Source organism: Lonchura striata, chromosome 1 (assembly GCF_050655825.1).
Source record: "Lonchura striata isolate lonStrDom1 chromosome 1, ASM5065582v1, whole genome shotgun sequence".
Taxonomy (NCBI): Eukaryota; Metazoa; Chordata; class Aves; order Passeriformes; family Estrildidae; genus Lonchura; species Lonchura striata.
Window position 1 is genome coordinate 54581697 of NC_140703.1, and position 11452 is coordinate 54593148.

General features: G+C 35.2%; 1 long non-coding RNA gene across 1 annotated transcript in view; it reads left to right on the forward strand.

Annotated features, from left to right (window-relative positions):
* The window catches only part of LOC110475074 (uncharacterized), a 33646-nt gene extending 24150 nt beyond the window's left edge, over window positions 1–9496 (forward strand). Inside the window, exons 2-3 of the long non-coding RNA XR_002466206.3 lie at window positions 704–899; window positions 7272–9496. This is a non-coding gene — a long non-coding RNA (uncharacterized LOC110475074). The remainder of the gene's footprint in view (window positions 1–703; window positions 900–7271) is intronic.
* The last annotated feature ends 1956 nt before the right edge of the window (window positions 9497–11452 follow it).

The window sequence follows — 11452 nt, forward strand, 5'->3', positions numbered from 1 at the left end:
GATGTTTTTTTAAAATTTATTTCATTTTCCTAGGCAATTTGATTCTAACAAAGTTATTCACAAACTGCCATTTAGTTTACCATTGCACCCTTTTTTATAACAAAAACTCTGACAAGTCTCAGTATTTCTTATTTTTTCTCAGGCAGAAGAAGACACTTCATCACTCATAACCTGCATGCAGCTAACTTTTTATTTCAATGCAGCTGTTTAAGGACAAATATAAAATGATTTTGCTAAGCTTTCGTAAACGTCCTAGGTCTCCTGGTTTCACAAGAAGAAATTATTTAGAGTCATGAGTTTTGTAACTCAAGACTGAATCCTAAATATCTTTAAAGATATATATTTTATACCTCATAATTGCATTCATTTAGCCTTGAAAATGGTGAATTTTTGTTTACAAATCACAAGAAGCTAAGTTTTTCAGCAGAATGCTTTACTTAGTGTATGAGCTTTGGCTGTTGGGACCCAATATGAGTCTCAGCAGAAAGGAAAATATAATCCAGCTATATAAACCAGTTATGGTTTCTCACAACAACATTTTAAGTTATGTAATATTAACTAGTAACCAATGACATTAAAATTTTTAAAATCCTTTCTTTTACAAGACACATAGTTCAAAAATACTGAATGCTGTATCATCATTATTAAGGATCTGACTGATATTTTCTTGTCAAAAAGGACAATAAAAGTGTTTGACTTCCAGGTGGGCAAGTTTTGGACTGCTTAGGAGACTGGTGAGAGAGTCCCTTGGGAAGAAATGCTGAAGAGCAAAGTAGCCTGGGAAGGCTGGACAATTGTCAAGAAGGAAATATTAAAGGGGCAAGAGTAGGCCATCACCTTGTGCCAAAAGATGAGCCAATGGAGAAGACCAACCTGGCTGGAACTCGGGGGAAAAAAAGGTACATTTATGACCTTCAGAAGAAGAGGCAGGCAGCTCAGGATGATTACAATAATATTATGAGGTTATACAGGGAGAAAATTGAAAGGGCCAAAGCTCAAATAAGAATTAATCTGGCAACATCTATAAAAGACTGTAAAAAAATTTCTACAAATAGATTAGTAGCAAAAGGAGGGCAAAGAAGAATCTCCATCCTTTATTGGGAGTGTGGAAAAAGACAGTGATAAGGGATGAGGAAAAAGTTTTCTTTGACTTGGTCTTTAATAGTAACACTAGTTGCTCTCCAGCTACCCTGCTTCCTGAGCAGGAAAACAGGAACATGAGGACAACGAAGCTCCCATAATCAAAGGGGAAATGGTCAATGACCAGCTGATGATTTTGCTTAATATCTTGACTTTCTCTTAATGAATGAATTCTACTTTTTCAGGCAATAAGATATATCAAGGTGATCTGAAAAACACCTTGAAAAATATGCAACTATTTACCTGAAAGTTAAAAACAAAGATTACAAATCAGTATTTTAAATGGAACCTTACTGTATTTTTTGTGTGCCTGTGACCAAAAATCCTGAAAGAAAAACAAGTATTGTACAAGGAGTTTTCTAGGTTTTTCAGAGGGTTGTCATGCTTTTTAAAAAATAGTTCAATATTGTTCCAGAAATTGGATCTAGAAATACAGAATCTGTCCAATCTGTACATTTAGCATAGAAATCTGTACATCTGTAGTGGAAGGTATTTGTCAACACAATTAGAAATTCAGGAATGAATCACAGAAAGGGTCAGCAAGCACCTCACAGTCAATTTGAGCTACCAAATTCCCCCTAGAATTAAAGATTTTCCTACCTAACTCTAAGAACAGATTTATCTTCTTTATATGAACACAACAGAATGTAGTTGTTTAAATAATCCATGGCATTTAGAACAACTATGATGAAACACAAGCTTTTTACCATGCATGTGTTACTATGAATAAGGCAGTGCAGTCCAAACAGAAATTCAGGTGTATTGTAAAAAATTACCAGGCAACTAACCTGCCACCAGAAAAGCTGCAAAGATACATTTACTAGAATACAGCCAACACATATCATTTTTTTGTTTATCAGAACTGTTCTAAATGGCTAAAGTTCATTATTGAACAATTACTTATTGCTATAAAATAGTATAAATAAATAAAATTTAAAATTTATTTTATCACTGTACATTTTTTATTAGAATTTGTATATCATCTTTGTTGGGGAAATTTGCACTGTAGTACTCCAGTTTTCTATCTTAATTTCTTCCCAGGTATATTTTGAATAACAAAAGCTTAATTTTTTTCCTTGCCTGTTTTTGTTTGTTTGTTTTTGTTTTTGTTTTGTTTTGTTTTTGGGGGGTTGGTTTTTTTTGTTTTTTGCTTGTTTGTTTGTTTTTTGTTTTGTTTTGTTTAGATTAAATCCAGAAGCTATACTTCTCTTCAAGTCTGGCTGGAGTCCCTGGCCACTTTACTGACACTTTTCAGAACAAAATATCTGTGCAAAAATTATCTATATCTATGCAATAAAATAAATCTGCTGCATTTCCCAGTGCAGTCAGAGGAAATGGCACTTTTCAAGAAACCATACAGTATGCACAAACATGAGCTCTAATTTTATATGGTCATATGCCAGAACTAGGATAGTAAATCAAATAACCTGGCATCAGCCAGCTCTCAAAAATTGTTTGTCACTGCAGTTAAATGAAAAAATAAATTTCTAGGTATTTTCTTTCTTGAGCCATCTATAAGCACAAGTACCTAGCCTTCTTATTCATTTTTCCATGATTTTTCATTTTTCTTATGGTTTAACAATAATAAAATACATCAAGTTATTATACATTTCCTCTTCAATCTCTAATATCAATATTAAAACAAAATATCCTCTTTAAACTCTATTTTAGAGTATGGTGAGCTTTTCCAGAATTTTCCTCTGTGCTATCTGCATATTCAGTAGTATTTTTTTTTTCATTGTTTTTCATTTATGTTGAAGTCAAATGAGAGACTAGGTATAACCTAATCATTAGTGGTACTGTCCTTGTAAAAATGAAAAAAAGAGACAATTTTCCCATATACTGGCACATATATTTATACAAACATATAATTAGGTTTTTGTACAAAATAATCTGGTTAAGACCCAAATAATTATCCTGTCTCATTCTTGTTACTTATGGATCTCTTTAACAGTACTAATTTTATTTCATGCACCACAGTGCCTTTTGTATCACTCAAATTAGTACAGTTCCTACCTAGCTTTTATCCATTCTCTCATTGCTATAATAATTTAGGAACAGGTCTTCTAAATCAATGATAGTTTATCCTCTTGGTAAATAAGGCACATTATTACTTGCAATCTCTAATGGTCATAATAATTTCTTGATTTTTTTCCAAAATGTGATGAGTTGGCTTTGTTCTCTGCTATGCAGCTCTCTGAATGTACTCTAGTTTTTAATTTCCCATATCTTTCTATTTTAACATCATTCTTCATAGTACATTCTCCAACAGTTTGAAAATCCTATCCATTTTCCATCACATTCAGTTTTTTAGGTAATTTCCTTTGCTTAGCAAATTCTTCTTGTTTTGTTATCTTGAATTTGTTTTCGGTAGGGTTCTTTTAATGTTTGTTTGTCCTATTTTTAAATTTTCCTTCTATTTCTATTTTATATTAGGGGATTCCAATTACTCCCCCAAATTGCAATAAGAGATCTCATTCATAGATGCATTACAAATGTCTCTCTGCTTTTCTTTTAATAAACTCTATTAAAAGCACCTTTCCATCTATTTTACATGAAGCTAAGTACCTCTCATATCTTTAATAGTTATAGAGTTAGTCTCCTCTGCTTGAATTAACTGAGCAGTATTAAAATCAGGTAATGCTTCAGAAATAGCTGCTTTAGAAATATGACTGCCTCTAAATGTCTTCTTTTCTGCTGCCACCCATTTATTACACATTTCAAGTGAACTTTAAATCTTCAACATTTCCAAATACTTTTGAGTCTAGTGAAATGTTTCAAGACTCCAGTCTTCTTTTCCAGTTCTTATTTTTTCTTGCTTTTGATGCTGTGAATTGCTCTATAATCAATGAAGAAAAAGTGTCTAAGAATAGTAGGGTACTTTGAGACTCACCAGATTTCAAACTGATCAGCACTCTGAAGGATGGGCCATTGCATCTTATAATGTTTATTTGACAATTAGTTCAAGATTACATGCATTTTGAATAAGAGTGAAAAGGGGGAGCTTGGGAAATAGCATCCTGACAGCCTCACTTCTGTGACTGGGAACAAAACCTCCTGGAGTCTATGCTAAGGCACAAGGTTGTGATTCGAGACAATCAGCGTGTTTTACCAAGGACAAGCCCTGCCTGACCAACCCAGTGGCCTTTAATCATGGAGTGACCACACCAGTGAACAAGGCTTTGGAGGGACCTATGCAGGTTTTCAGTGGTTTAAGGGGGCTTATAAGCAAGATAGGGACAAATTTTTTCTCATGTCCTGTCACACTAGAATAAGGGGTAACGGTTTTAAACTAAAAGAAGGCAGATTTAGACAAGATGTAAGAAAGAGTTTGTTTTTGTTTTTTTTTTTTACAGTAGCTGTTGTCAAACACCAGAACAGATTATCCACAGACATTAGAGTTGTCCCATTCCTGGAAACATTTAAAGTCAATTTGAACAGCACTTTGAAAAACATGTTCTAGTTGAATGTCCATGTTTATTGCAAGAACCTTTTAAAGGCTCCTTCCAGCCCAGCTAGTATAAGACTAAATAGTCTTCCATGGAATCTTAATTTAGGCATGTTGTTAAACAACTACCTCACCAAAATTTTAGGTAATTTGCCCCATGGAGGTAATTCAGCTTATCTAACATAAAGGTCTTTGTTGAGTCAAAGGAGGAACTCCGCTGAAGACAAGCAGACAGCCATACAGTCCATCCAGATAAGGCAGCTGCCTTTTTTTTTATATTCAATATATGTTCTGATTTTGGCTGGAGAAGAGTAGTTAATTTTCTTCAGAGTATTTGTTATAGGCTTGTGTTTTGGATTTGTGTTGAAAACCATTGATAATGGACCTTCTTGTTATTGCTGAGCAAGGCTTACACAGAGCCAAGGCCTTTTCTGCTTCTTTCACCACCCCACCAGTGAAGAGGCTGGAGGTACACACAAAGTGTGGAGAAGACATAGACCTCAACTGATCAAAGGAATATTCCAGATGATATGGCATCATGCTCAACAGATAAAGATGGGGAAAGAAGATGAAAGAGAAGAATGCTCAGAGCCCTGCTTTCCTGGAGATGGATGGACACCTGCCTGGCCATTTGAAACAGTTAATTCATTTCTTGCTTTGCTTTGCTTGAGCACATGGCTTGTATTTTACCTATTAAGATTAACCCAAGATTTTTCTCACTTTCAGTCTTCTGATCCTCTCCCTAATCCTGCTAGTAAGTAAGTGTGTGGAGTTGAGCTGCCAGCTGAGGTTAAAGCATGACAATGTGTATGAAATCTTCAAATTATATCTTTTCAAAAAGAAACTCAGAAACTCAGTTAATTAGATCAACTATCTACCTATTTTTACTACAGGAAAATTACAGGAAATTTGCACCTCAACCTTCTTGGAACTCAGTCCATATAATCCTCTTCAATACAAGAGTGGAGAAAAGCACTTTTTGCCTAATAATCTACTATATTATGCATTCATTTATAGAGGTTCTTCTAAGACTTAATAATTTCCATTAAGTCAGAAGTGGGCAACCACAATTGCATAGAGTTTTGTCCTACTTACTTTTTGTTAACATCAGGCCACTGTTCAGTCCTGTGTGTATACACCACAAGACCAACCAGAGGAGACAGCCTGATTAATAGTACATACAGAGGAATCCTAATTATTCAGGACTCATAGTTCCAAATTTGCTTACAGAACCCCTTTTTCTTTTTAAATAGCCATCTAACTAGTTTGATATTAAATTTTAAAATTAGAGAAAAATTGTCCATCTCAGGAAAAAAATCACATCTCAAACATGTTGGCAAACAAAAATAAGTACATAAAACATTTTCAGAATAATAAAAATTAGGTACTTGAGTAGATGTCCAATGAATTCAAGTACTTATTGTTTAAGTAGTTGCTGAAAACAGTTGAACTATGCTTCTCCTCATAATTTAAGTGGCATGTAGGGACACCAGAGTCTATGTCTACCAATGTCAGGTAAATATTCTGTTTCAACTTCTCTTCTTTTCTTGACTTTTCAAATTTCCTACAACAATCTGTTAAATACAGTTTATGATAAAGAATTTTTAAGATATTTTTTGCACAAGATACCTTTTTTATCATTAAATAGCCTCAGTGTTCCTGTGTTTTGAGGTAGTGACTTTTTATAATTTTATAAAACTTACTTTAAATTATGATTTTTCCATTATTCTCATCATGCTTATCATGCTTCAGCACACGTAATGCATATTGTACTCTCCAGTCTTCAGTAATAGGATGTATTTTACAAGTCACAGTATGCTTTGCTGCAAGACTTATTTACTACTACTCCTCTGTACACTGTATGCAGGTCTATAGCACTAAAATTAACATATGTAATATGAAAACCTCTACTGCAGATAAGATCACATTGTCTGTCACTCAAATATTGATTTGAGTGAAATTGGTAAAAGTTAATAAAAATCCCCTTTTGTTGCCAACCAACCAATCAATCAGCCAACCAACTTAAACATTCTCTTAACTTTGGAAGATTTGGAAGGAAGCATCAAATGATTCAGGGGCTAACATTACTGTCTTTCTCACTTTTTGTGACATCTGCTGAATTTGACTATCTGCAAGTCATAACACTTTTTACCACTTTTGCATAATGTTTTTGGAACAATATGAAGCATCATTAGTGTATTTCAGTTCCAAATGTTATTGTCTCATGTTGCTTTATTACCATAATAAACTTGTGAATCATAGTAACTAACACAGTAGGTCTCCCGCAGTGAATTCATTTTCATATCCTCTTTTGTTATCATAAATGTGATACAGAAAATTGTAAAGTCAGCAGTTCTATGCAGCTTATTAATAAAGCACATTACAGGAATGCATTAAAGCCTCAACAGCTGTATTATAATGAAACACTCAACTTATAATTACAATTATGCTAACACTTAATAATAATTTGGCCTCTGTGTCTGTAACCCATTTGCTCAATAGGAGATTGGGTCTTGTCAGAAGTATCCATTCCCTCAGCAGGTGACCTGGTTGCAAACATAACAGAGTTTAAACAGAGCATGAAGTTAGTAATGGCATAAAAAGGGCAGATCTGCAGGTGGGGTTACCATCTGTGAGTTGGAAAACGTGAAATAATGAGCTATATGGGCTTCTTTCTTCGCAGAGATCAGCTATCCAAGGGTGAAAAGAGGAGAAACAAAGATAATGGATGAGAGAGAAAACTAAGTAGACAGATGAAGAAATTACCTGACCTTCCATACACAGCTTTCTACCATTAACAATACATAGGACTACAATGTCAAGAATAAACAAGTATTTATATGTGTCCCAGTAATACTACCACATTTCTTCTGAAATGGAAAATTATTCTGAGAGTACTAGGAAATTATTTTTGAAGTCAAACTTTCTCTTCAAGGACAACAGCAGGGATCTTGGAGATAGGTAAACAATTGTCCATTACAGCTTCTTGGTTTCCAACAGGAAAAAGTATTGATACACTGTAACCTTAATCAGGAAACAGCAGCAGAAGTCAACCCACAAAGATATCCTTACAGTGTAGAGATGGAGCTGAGCGGTCTGGAAATGTTTCCAATTGGTAAGAGATTATTTACAAGAAAACAGCACTTCTCTATGAAAATGAGTACTTTGCATCCAGGAAATTAAAGGAACAGACACAACCCAAGTTAATACGCATTGTTATTACCATTCCTACCAAATTCCAGACACAGAGGTGATGCATCATGAGATGAAGTTGCCATTCCTATTGCTGTACAAGCCCATAATCTAGATCCAGGCTGCATCTGCTTTGAGATTCAGAATGGGAAGATAAAGAAGATTCCTACTTCCAGGAGGATTGCCTTTACATGGAATTATCCTTCCCCAGCATTGCAGACAGGCTTACTGTGTTCATATTGTGCAGAAATATATACATTGTGAACTCTTTCAGGCAAGGTGTAGAAATAATGACTACAGATATCTTCCTGTACTTGATTCTACAATGACTCTGACCTCTTCAAGGAAGGTCTTTCATACCTTGTGGAAGAGCAACTGAAAGTTACTGGAGCCTTATCAACTCCTGGTCTATTATTAGTTAGACAAAAATGTCCCTTCCATATTCTTCCTCCAAGGTATAATATAGTCAGGTGGATTTATGCCTTCTCAGTATGGGTACATGGCATAGGAAGAGGAGCCTACCTCAAGCGGAATGTATCCCTTGCAGAATCCTCTATTGCAGCTATTGGCAGGAGGGAAATGGAAAAATTCAGCTCAGCCTGAAATACTGGTGAATCTCTGACTAACAAAAGGAGAAGCTGACATCTTGCTCTAATTAAAAACAAACAAACAAACAAACAAAAAAACCCAAACAGAAACAATTAAGAAGGTGTTTTCTGCTCCTTCCTTTGAATTTTTCTTGGAAAAATCTAGGACGATGAAACTGTTTAGAACAGATCTAGAAGAGCATGAGAAACCAATGTGGGAGGTCAGGAGATTTGAAGTATTTAATTTGAAATAAATAGAAGTTTCTCACTGAAACAGCATTAAGTGTATAACTAAAAGTCAGGATTGTGGTCTGGAGATGCAGAAATAAAACAAATAAAACTAGTAATCTGCTCATATATCTACGTTCAGTTAGAATGAATGGTCCTTTTATCCCTCTTCTTGGGAATGTTTATACAACTAGATTAAACCAATCCATGTACTTCTGTCTAGGAGTACATGAAACTTAATCTCCCTCCAAGCAAAATGTGGAAAGCTTATATAAGAGTTAGAGTCGAGCTCGCATTCCAACGCTCTAGGAGATGAAAAATGCATAAAAAGTGGCCTTCAGATACTGTAAGGACAGAAATGGAACCAAACAAACACATATTGATTACTATCTCTTTATTTCAAAGAGTTCCTGAATTAAATAATCTGAATATCCTATTTTCAGTCCATGTTGACATAAAAGGAGTGATGTAACACTGCAAGAGTATCAGCTTCTAGTGAATATTCAGAGCTAGAGGGATCTGGGCTCTTTATTTAGTGAAGCAACTTAGGCACCTTTAAAAGATAAATCTATACTCCTACACGATGTTCCCACCTAGAGCTAGAGTTGTGAAGACACAGTTGGTGATCCTTTAGAATTACTCCTAAATGCTGTTCAATTAAACCCACAGTATGCCTTTCTTAGGATATATGAATATCATGATCCAAAAAAGAATGTTGGTGATATGTTTCTTTGATGGAAGTTTTGAGTCTATCAAAAATTGCTGTCAAGTATTTTAATTTTTTAAGGGGTTGATGTAGCATAAGTGTCACACGCCCATGTTTCTTTTAATAGAAAATATTTATATGAAACAATCAGTGTAATGTTAAAGAGTAAAATAAATCAGCATATTTTAGAGAGCATGAATGTTTATTGTGCTCTAGTTTGCTCATAGGAGAAGAACCTAGGGAAATAACCTTTTCAACAGTTCTTTGAAAAGAGGTATCAGGACTCACTTCATGAAAAACTTTTATTTCTTAGAAGTTTGAACTTCATTTTATTACCCTAAATGGTCTTCATTTTATCACCTCTGATTCTTAAACCATCAGAGACATTTGTATTAAAAATTAACTAGTAGACTGATTTCAGGTATTCTTTAGCCCTAAAAAAACTCCTGTCTTTGCAAAGACAGTTTTGTCTTTGTCCCACCTGCTTGGGTGAAGCTTGTCATATTTTAATCAATCTTTCAGGTTGAAAAAGACCTCTAAGATCATCAAGTCCAACTGTAAACCTAACTGTGTGAAGTCCATGACTAAAGTGCCATATTCCTAAGTGCCAGTTCCTGAGTGCCATATCTAAAGACCTTTTAAACCACTTCTCTGGGGAGTCTCTTCCAATGCTTGGTAACCCTCTCAGTGAAAAAATGTTTCATAATATTTAATTTCAAACCTTCCTTGCAATAACTTGCAGCCATTCCCTCTCATCTTACCACTTATTACCTGGCAGAAGAGGCCAATCCCCACCTGGCTACAACCTCCTTTCAGATAGTTGTAAGGAGTAATAAAGTCACTCCTGAGCCTCCTTTTCTGCAGGCTAAACAACTAGAGCCCCATCACAGCTTCTCAGAGGGCTTGGGGTGGTCAAAACCACACAAAGTAGTGGAGATGGCAATGTAAGAATGCATAGTAGAGAAGAACAGTTGCCTTCTTTGACCAGCCAGCTATAATGTCCTTAAGGCCCCCAGGTCATAGTTGGGCCCTTTTTTCTGATCAGCTGTTGACAGGGATTCAGCTTCCCAGCAACCCAATCCACCCAGGTCTCTTTCTGCAAGGCTTTTCTCCAGCTTCTTGTCTCCCAATTTGTACATTTAACCAGAATTACCCCACCCCAGGTGGAGAATCCAGCACTTGCTCTTGTTAAATTTCATACATTTGACAATTGCACAGCTCTCTAGTCTGTCCAGACCTCTCAGTAAAACCCTCAAACTCCTCCTAGTTTTTTGCTATCACCAACAAACTTACTCAATATACATATGATTCCTTCACCAGGTCTTTTATGAAAAAAATTAAAGAGGACTGGCCCTAAAATTGGGTTCTGGGGGACCCCACTGGTGATGGGTTGCCAGCCTAACATAACCACATTTACTAGAATGCTTTGAGACCAACCCATCAGTCAAAGGTTCACCCAATGTATGATGGACTTGCCTAACTGGATGTTGGACATTTTGTCCAGAAGGACACTGTGACAGACAATATATGTGACAGACATTGATGCACGTAACATTGAAACATATTATTGACATATATGCTCTAAATTTTCTTCAGCTTGAGTATTTTCACTCATGAATTAGCGAATGATGGGAATAGATTTGGGTAGGATTACATTAAATGGTACTTGCCTGTCATAAAAATGTTTTCCATTGAACATAATAATTTATCTTCAGGTTTGAATTATTAGGCCTGGGCCTGATTTACCAAAGCTGTAAGTGAATTGTATTCTTTTGATTTTCATGTATTGGGGAAACCTACTTGCAAATTTGTACAACACTATATGAGTTGATTTATGGATTTATGAATATTATTAGAATAATTCACTAAGTTGTTAGATTTCGTCTGGCTTTCTTTATATAAAACATTTCTTTGAAGTGTGACAGGGTTCAGTTTTGATTCTTCACTCAGTAGATATAGCATTCAAGAAAATGTTTTCTTATTAGCTAGACTGCTTCACTCAGGGTGTTGTAATTCCTTAGCAGAACTCTCAGCGTTACTACATCATTGTTCATACATTATTATTGATTATACAATTTAGGGTCAGTACAAGGCCCTTATGTTTTAAATCTTAAACATACATTGCCAAGCATTTCACTGTTATGATTCACA